Source organism: Chrysochloris asiatica, unplaced genomic scaffold (genome assembly GCF_000296735.1).
Source record: "Chrysochloris asiatica unplaced genomic scaffold, ChrAsi1.0 scaffold00020, whole genome shotgun sequence".
Lineage (NCBI taxonomy): Eukaryota > Metazoa > Chordata > Mammalia > Afrosoricida > Chrysochloridae > Chrysochloris > Chrysochloris asiatica.
The window spans coordinates 14,779,365-14,789,121 of record NW_006408538.1 but is presented as its reverse complement, the minus strand read 5'-3'; the positions used below and the strand labels follow the sequence as shown (position 1 = coordinate 14,789,121).

The 9,757-nt window shown below is 39.2% G+C and overlaps 1 protein-coding gene across 1 annotated transcript in view; it reads right to left on the bottom strand.

The window, feature by feature from the left end:
- Positions 1 to 9,259, bottom strand: part of SGPL1 (sphingosine-1-phosphate lyase 1) — a 57,699-nt gene extending 48,440 nt beyond the window's left edge. The window contains exon 1 of the mRNA XM_006835859.1: positions 9,100 to 9,259. The gene's annotated coding sequence lies outside the window, so the exon portion shown is untranslated. The remainder of the gene's footprint in view (positions 1 to 9,099) is intronic.
- Positions 9,260 to 9,757: the final 498 nt, after the last annotated feature.

The following is a 9,757-nucleotide window of genomic DNA, read 5'->3' as shown; positions in this document are numbered from 1 at the left end:
TGGGATACTCCCAAATTCATTTTATGAAGCAAACATAACCCTAATACCAAAATCAGGCAACACCAAAACCAAATAAAACCCGCAATCTGACCCCAGACACCTTGACTATACATCTTTACAGGAGTAGGCAGTCTTAGCTTTCTCCTGTAGAGGGGCTGGTGGATTTGAACCACCAACCTTACAGTCAGCAATCTGATGCCTAACACCCAAACATCACCAAGGCTCTTCAAAGCAGGCAAAGACATCACTAATAAAAAACAACACAGGCCAATATCCCTCATGAACACAAATATAAAAATACTCAACAAAATCTGACTCAATAGAGCTCAACAATGTATCCAAAAAAAAAAAAAAATTCATCATTACCAAGTAGGATTAAAACCAGGGTAGTTCAGTATTAGAAAAACAATCAGTGGAACCATTACATAAATGAGACAAAGAGAAAGAACCACATGATCATATCAATAAATTCCAAAAAGCCATTTGTTAAAATCTAACTTTCATTCCTGATAAAAACTCCCAACAAAATAAAAATAGAAGGGAAATTTCTCAACAAAAAAAAGTGCTATTCATAAACTGCCCTGGTGGCAGAGTGGGTTACACGTTGGACTGCTAACCACAATATAAATCGAACAGCAGCTCCAAGGAGGAAAGATGAGAATTTCTGCTACTCTCAGAAATATTTACAGCCTTAAAAACCTTATACAGGGTCACTATGAGTGGGAATTGATTCAAGGGCGCACAGCAGCAAAAGCCTACGAAACCAACCAACTGCTAACGTTAGTCTCAACAGAGTCTGAAAGTACTGGGAAGCAGATAAGGATGCCCTAGTCCTGGTGTGGGACTGTAGGATAAAGCACTGCTCTGCAAGATGGGTTTGAAAAAGGTCAGCGGTTCAACATCTCACCAGCCGCTCCTTGAAAACCCATCTATACAGGCTCACTATTAGTCGGAACCAACTCGACAGCACTTAACAACATTCAACAATATACTGGAAGTCATACCCAGAACAATAAGGCAAGAAATGGAAATTAAAGGCATCCAAAATAGCAAAGAAGGAGAACTATTTGTAGAGTATATGATTCTATACAAAGAAAATCCCACAGATTTAGCAAGAAAATTACTGGAACTAATTGAAAGACGCAACAAAGTGGCAGGGTATAAGATTACCATACCAAAAGTCGGCTGGATTCTTTTACACTAAACAACACTGAAAAGAAAATAAGGAAAACAATACCATTTACAATAGCCATCTAAAAGATGAAATATGGAGAAATGAATCTAAACAGAGAGACAAAATACCCGTACAAAGAAAACTACAAAACAAGAAACTGAAAGTTGTTAGATGCCATAGAGTTTGGTTCTGACTCATAGTGACCCTGTGCAAAACAGAGGCAAACACTGCCCAATCCTCTGCCATCCTCACAATTGTTTTGTTTGAGCCCATTGTTGCTGCCACTGTGTCAATCATCTCATTGGGGGTCTTCCTCTTTATCAAGGACCCTCCAGTTTACCAGCATGATGTCCTCCAAGGACACACTGATCCCTCCTGATCACATGTCTGAAATATGAGATACAAAGTCTGGCCATTCTGGCTTCTAAAAAGCATTCTTCCAACAGCGATTTGTTTAGTCTTCTGGCAGTCATGGTACTTTCAATATTCTTCTCTAACACCATAACTCAGATGCATCGATTTTTCTAGTGTCTTACTTATTCATCGCCCAAGTTTCATAAGGCAAATGAAAATACTAACACTTGGGTCAAGTACACCTTAGTCCTAAAACTGGTATCTTTGCTCTTGAACACCTTAACTTCAATCTTTTCTCCACTTATCATTATGTTATTTATTGGACTGGCTGTGAGGATTTTTGTTTTCTTTACACTGAGGTGCAACCTATACAAAACACTTTAGTCTTTGATCTTCACCAGTAAGTATTTTAAGTCTTCTCTGCTTCGAGCAAGCAAGGTTCTGTCATCTGCATATAGCAGATTGTTAATGAGTCTTCCTTCAATCCTGATGCCATGTTCTTCATATAATCCACATTCTTGGATTATTTGCTCAGCCTACATTGAATAAATACAGTGAAAGGAAACAAACTAAGCACATAACTTTATTGATTTGAAACCATTCAGTAGCCCCTTGTTCTGCTCTAAGAACTGCCTCTTAGTTTATGTACAGGTTTGTCATGAGCACAATTAAGTGTTCTGGAATACCCACCCATTCTTTGCAATGTTATTCATAGTTTGTCATAACCCATACAGTTGAAAGCTTTTGTATAGTCAATAAAGCACAAATATACATCTTTCTGGTATTCCCTGCTTTCAGCCAAGATCCATCTAACATCAGCAATGATATCCCTAGTTCTACATCCTCTTCTGAGTCTGGCTTGAGTTGTTTTTGCTCTCGGGGACTTATTTTAATTGTATTCAGCTTCAGCCTGAATTTGTATATGAGCAATTGATGGTCTGTTCCAGTCTGCCCCTGGCCTTGTTTTGGCTGATGATATGGAGCTTTTCCACCTTCTCTTTCCATAGTGGCGGTGGTGGTTATGTGCCGTGGAGTCGTTCTGACTCATAGCGACCCTGTACAGGGTTTCCATGGCTGTAAATCTTTACGGGAGCAGAAAGCCTCATCTTTCTCCCATGGAACAGCTGGTAGTTTCGAACTGTTGACCTTGCGGCTCCCATCCCAATTCATAACCACTACTCTTTCCATAGATGTAGTCAGTTTGATTTCTGTTGATTCCATCTGATGATGTCCATGTGTACAGTTGTCTTTTATGTTGTTTAAAAAGGTATTTGCAATAAATAAAGTTATTGGTCTTGCAAAATTGCATCATGTGATCTCTAGCATTGTTTCTGTCACCATGGCCATATTTTCCAACTACTGATCCTTCCTCTTGGTTTTCAACTTTTGTATTCCAATTGCCAGTAACTATCAACACATCTTGATTGCATGTTTGATCAATTTCAGACTGAAGAATTTGTTAGAATTCTTCAATTTCATAATCACTGGCTTTAGTGTTTGGTGCATAAATCTGAATAATAGTGGTATTAGCTGGTCTCCCTTGTAAATGTATGGATATTATCCTATCACTACTTCTTCATGACAGATCTTGGTATGTTCTTTCTGATGATGAATGTGACGCCCATTCCTCTCCAATTTGTCATTCCTGGCATAGGAATGGCATAGTAAACCACAGGATTGTCAGATTCAAAATGATCAATACCAGTCCATTTTAGCTCATTAATGCCTAGAATACTGATGTTGATGCATTCCATGTCGTTTCTGACAACCTCTAATTTTCCTAGTTTCAGACTTGGTAAATTTCAGGTTCTGATTATTAAAGGATGTTGGTAGCACTTTCTCCTCATTTTGTGCCCCAGCCACAAATTAAAATCTAGAAAGCTTTGCTTCATTCACAATATCGAGGTCAATACCAGAGTCATTGAAAATATAGTATCATGTCACAAACATGTAACTCCCAGAGGAACAACAAGAAAGTACTTTAGAAATGCTTAAAGTAACAAACAGGAAATACCAGTAAGAAGTAAAGCAGATGACTCTTTGTAGTTTACAAATTCCTGCCACATGAACTGTGCCATGATCCTCATTTACCCCTATGAAGACGCCAGGCAGGTATTACTATGCCCATTGTGTAGTGAGGAAAACAGGCTAGGATGTTACACAAGATGGCACACTAGAAGCGAGGAGTGTTTGCCACTTCTTCCCACGACATAAAATTGATTTCTGTTGATGCACTATGGACAATCCCAAGTTACAATCAACAGTAAAAATACTATCAGCTTACAATCACGGAGCAGTATTAAAGCAGAGATAATTACTTAGAGAACAGCTAACCTCTGCCCACATCACTCCACGGGCCCACTCTCCTGAGACTTGCCCAGTTCTTATCTGTCACAGTATCCATCTTATTCCAGAAATCAGCAAAGTTTATCACTAGTCCAAACTTCAGACTCCTCTAGAGCAAGTTATTAACAATTGTAATTTAATTGTTCAGCAACATGGAAATACTTCTATATGAGCAAGGCACTGAAAAAAAATGGCAGTCCTATCAGAATTATCCTCAGACACTGGAGGGAAGACATCTTTGCGAAAATTTACAAAATAAAAAGTATATTGTATGTATGTGTGTATGAAACTGCCAGTATCAAATCAACTTTCACCTACAAAAACGACATTCTATGTAGTTTTTGAGTCTGATATTGATCCATAAATAATGATTATCTCTTGGTAACAAGACTTTAATTTGGTCTTATGGCTTATCTCCATATTGTCAAAATTTCTTATAGTGAACAGGTAATAAGAGAAAATGCAAGTTATAAAAAACAAAACCACTGCAAATGGCTTGGAGGCCAGTTCACAGAGTTCAGATATAGTCTCCTATTAAGAAACTGATACTACTTAATAATGTTCTCATGGGTGCTCAGAAACCAGCATAGTCCATTTGGACACAAATGCAGGCAAGCCTAACAAGGCTGTGCCTTGCCTACCAGTTAAGCAACATTCATGGGCACACAGAACTGCTGAACTGAAAACAAAAGCTAACACCTCAACATAAGCCAAAATCACAGCAAAGACAATGAACGTGTCTTCACAAATGTTCCTTCTTAAAAAGAAAAGCGAGTGGCCAGGGTGGAGAGTGACCACGGCGGTGGCGCCTCCAGGAGTGGTCCACGGCGTCCAGCCCCGCACGAAAGATACCAAGTTGTGCCCGTACAACCATATAAATAATTGATAACTGAAGTATCAATATAAAATGGACATTAACAATGATGACAGATAAATGCAGACGCTTGGGAATCAAATACTAGGTGAAACACTTATAAGAAGTTTTATAAAAAAGGAAATTAGGAAGTTCTAGTATTCTCCATGGCTGAAGCTCAAAGTCTGAAACCCTGATTGCCTAAGCTTTATTCTAGATCATAGCTCCAACTCCTTCAGGATATAAACAAAAGAGATAATAATTCCACAATGACTAGATCTTTGGTTATACAGTTATCAGAGACTATTACACACCATTGCTGTACTCGAGGCTCAGCGTTCTCAGGCAGTTCAAGATCTTGAAAGTTTAGGCAGACACCAGAGGGAAGCACTAAAAAATCCAACTGGATTTGTGGAAAAACTCCAGAAGAAAGCTGATATAGGGCTTCCATATCCACAGAGAGTTGTTCAGTTACCTGAGATTGCATGGGACCAATATACTAGTAGCCTTGGAAACTTTGAAAGAGAATTTAAAAAGGCATACTAGGAGAGTTAAACTAGTTTTTGATAAAGTAGGTTTACCTGCTAGACCAAAATGTCCTTTAGATTCTAAGAAGGATGGGGAGTCCCTTTCATACTCTATGTTGCCTTTGAGTGATGGTCCAGAAGGCTCAAACAGTCATCCTCAGATGATAAGAGGATGCCTGTGTAATGATACCAAACCTGAAACATTTAACCAATTGTGGACTGTAGAAGAACAGAAAAAGCTTGAACAACTACTCCTGAAATACCCTCCTGAAGAAGTAGAATCTCAGCGCTGGCAGAAGATTGCAGATGAACTGGGCAATAGGACAGCAAAACAGGTTGCCAGCCGAGTGCAAAAGTAGTTCATAAAGCTAACCAAAGCTGACATTCCAGTCCCAGGAAGAACAGCAAACACCGCAACTGAAGAGGCATCAGATGAAGAAAGTATTCCTATTATGTATAGGAACTTACCTGAATATAAAGCACTACTACAGTTTAAAAAGTTAAAGAAACAGAAACTTCAACAAATGTAAGCTGAAAGTGGATTTGTGCAACATGTGGGCTTTAAGTGCGATAACTGTGGCATAGAACCTGTCCAGGGTGGTTGGTGGCATTGTCAGGATTGTCCTCCAGAAATGTCTTTGGATTTTTGTGATGCTTGTTCAGACTGCCTACATGAAACAGATATTCACAAGGAAGATCACCAATTAGAACCTATTTATAGGTCAGAGACATTCTTAGACAGAGACTACTGTGTGTCCCGGGGCACCAGTTATAATTACCTTGACCCAAACTTCTTTCCAGCGAACAGATGACATGGAGGAGCCCACTGTTTACTAGTCCTCTTCAATACATAGCAATGGTATCATTGTTCATTATGTACACAGTATGGAAAGATTCTCTGCTTTCCCTGAAATGACACTCACAGTCTGACAGCTTCCTGAGTGTTCTCGTCAAGTACCACGCTGTACCTTTGCGGCTCTAAAACACTGTTCAACAGCTGAACACTCCTGGTGAGCAAAGGGTTTCCCTGGGGAATTTTTCACCATTCCCTTAAAGCCTTTTTAGGTGGTGCCCTTCAATGGATGAGATGGAAATGAGAGCACACATTAAAGACAATAAAATTCCAAAGGTTTCAAAGAACTTGGTCATAAATATGATAATGAGAAGATAAAGTATTTATATAAAAAACAGTTCAGGAGCTTTCAGTTTTGTTGTGAAATAGTTTTCAGCACAGAAACTGACTTAATTAGACAAAGTTTTAACCAATGATGGTGTTTGCTTCTAGGATGTACACTTAAAAGAACTCACTGTCCCAGTGGTGGCCACCATGACCTTTACTAAATCAGAGCTGCTTAACCATATTGATATCTAACTTCTTTTTAACCACAATGAACTGTCTTTATTACCAACAGCGAACCACTACAGGAGGCAACTGTGGCAATACCTCCTTAACCAGCTCATGGTATGTGAATGTTATAAAATTGTCACTCAGATATATTTTTAAAACATAATGTTATATAAGATGATCATGTGATGTGTACAAACTATGATGAAAAGTGCCAGTGGTAGTAACTGTGTAAAGTCTCTAATTCACAACATTAATCCCTTTAAAACGCACAACCTTCTGACTCTGTGTTTAGAGTTGTCAGTGCAACTCATCAAAGAAAACTGCCTGATATAAAAATCATATATATGGTAATAATTTCCCCTCTTTTGTTGTCTGCACAAGATCCATAAAAGATTGTATTTTTATTACTATTTAAACAAGTGATTAAATTTAGTCTGCGTAGTGAGCAAGAGTTCACATGCATTCTTTTATACTGCTGGATTTTGTTGTGCATCATTTAAAACATTTTGTATGTTTCTTCTTATCTGTGTACACAATAAGTTCTTGAATAATGTTCATCTGTCAGGAGAACAGTGAGAAATAAACTATGTGGAATGCTGTCTGTTTATATTTTTTGAAAGAAAGAAAAGCATGTTTATTGCTATTCTTTAGAGTCCTTTGGAATGGGTCACTTCTTGCAAGATGATAAACACCATGTTCATCAAATCAAATGTTTCTTGTGAAAGGAATAATCCTTTTCAGAAACACAAGGGTTTCATCCAGAGCTAAACCAATGAGTACAGGCAACAGAAAGGTAAAGCCATCAGAGTTTATGAGAAGGTCTAAGAGTAGAAACTTAAAGACTTTTTTTTTTTTTACATTGGGGTGAACAGCAAAAAAGTGTAGCTAGACTGGTCACGTCTCATTTCCACTTTAATTCAAAAGCTCTAAGAACTGAAAATCACTTCTTGCTTGGCAGGTTTTGTGATGTTTACTAGGCCTTGAACAGATCAATGGCTACCTGGTACAGAGACAAACAACATCTGATCAATCAATGGCTATCTGGTACAGAGACAAACAACATCTGGCTTCTAAGCTGACATTCCTGGGGGAAGAGGAAGGAAAATATAAATTGTATAGGTAAAGGGGCCCTTCAATTGGATCCGGTTCTTATCCCAAGAATGTGAACTCAGATACCTTACTAAGAATGAAGGAAAATGGAGGGGATTGTAACCATGGCAATGAAACAATATACGATAGGATGAATGTAAAACTAATGTTCCCCCATGTACCCATGTAAACTATCACATAATTTATAATAAAACTTTAACAAACAAAAAAGAATGAAGGAAAGGGAGTGGGGAGAATGTTACAGATGACCCACTACGACTCCTACTTTGTGTATTTCGGGGAAATCATGCAAAAACTAGTGGGCACAACTGACCAGGGTAAAATAATTCACAAAGAAGTACCATACAGCAGGTTCTAGTGGGAAGAAGAGAGGTGGCTAAGAGGGGCTTAAATCTTATAAAGAACGGAGGAGTTCTAAGCTGATCATTGGAGTCCTGGTGTGGCTCTGTGAGCTAATATGTCAGACTGCAAAGTTGTTTGAACTGCAAGGTCGGTGGTTCAAGCTCACCAGTTGCTCCTTGGAAACCCTATACAGGGGTGCAATGGGTCGGAATCAACTTAACGGCACTTAACAACAACAACAAAGGTGATCATTAATATATCGCTCATCTACGGTACTCTTAAAAACAGTCTCCTCGTTCCTATATCAACTGAGGTCCCTGAGTCACTGCCCCAGAAGCTCAAAGTGCAGAGTCCCTGATAGAACAGTTCAACTAAGAGGACCCCACCCCTGCAACCCACTACCTTCAAGTCTATTCCAACTCTACAGGACAGAGTAATGCTGCTCCAATAGGGGTTCTTTATGGGAGAAAAGAGCCTCATCTTTCTCCTACGGAAAGGCTGATGGGTTTGAATAGTTGACTTTGGGGCTAGCAACCCAATGCTTAACCCACGGTACTACCAGAGACCCTGTATTACTTGTATGGGCATCCCAGGAGCCACAGCACAGAACCAGGCACATAACAGATACACAAACGGCGGCTGCATGAGTGCTGTTCTAATTTCACTTCACTTTTGTATGAATAAGTATGAATCAACATGAAAGAAGCAAATTCCTGCTTTAGGAACTCCAAGTAAGACAGTTATGCTCCGGCTAAGAAACTGGAATTCAAGAAGGTTTAAACCACACTCCAAGGATATCTGTGGATCTTAATAATATTTCTAAGGCACTTTTACGTAAGCGGCAAATCCAGAAAATCAACATAAACATCATACAGACTAGTGTAATGGTTCTATTATAACTTTACCATCCAGAAGACACTGCACAGCTCCCAATTTACACAGATTCAAAAAATCAGAACCAAAAGAAAGAAGTTAGCCCATCAGTCACAAGTCCCAAAGCTAGTCAAATGTCACTCTGCCTTTAACAAGAAGGCAGTATACTTACTCTCTGATTGGAAGATAAACTTATACACCCAGATGACCAGTAGGGTCCCCACCACACTCCAGGCAATCAGCTGCCACGGCTCATACTTGGTGCAATGCCCATTGACGTAATTCTTGGCTTTTGTAGAGTATACTTCCAAAATCTCAAGGTAGGGCTCAAAGGCCTTCTAGAAATGCAAGAGAAAATAAGAAACATTAGTTTCCAAAAGAGAAACAAAATCTGTTCGTTCTTTGTGCTTCAACTCTCATTTTCCAAGGCCCAAGGCCATTCACCACCAGATCCCATGCAGCCATCATCTGATCATTCTCTAGATCTGTCTAGCTTCTGCCGTGAGTCACACCAGTACCCACTGCGCTAAGAGCTTGACAAGGGTTTTCATCTTATGCCTATCTTGGGCTAGACCATCATTTCAGCTCTCACACACATCCAGTATTCACTGTCCCACTCTCTCATCTCAAACTAATCCTCTCGACAGGAATGCACTTTCTCGCCTATGCTTTATTTGAATCATTCCCATCCTCTAACCCAGGGGTGAACTGGAGTGAACTAAAAAAAACAAAAACAAAAACAATGTAGACAGGTTGGTCATGTCTTGTTTCTACTTTAATTCAAAAGCTCTAAGCACTGTAATGGAGTCCTGGTGTGGCATTGTGGGTTA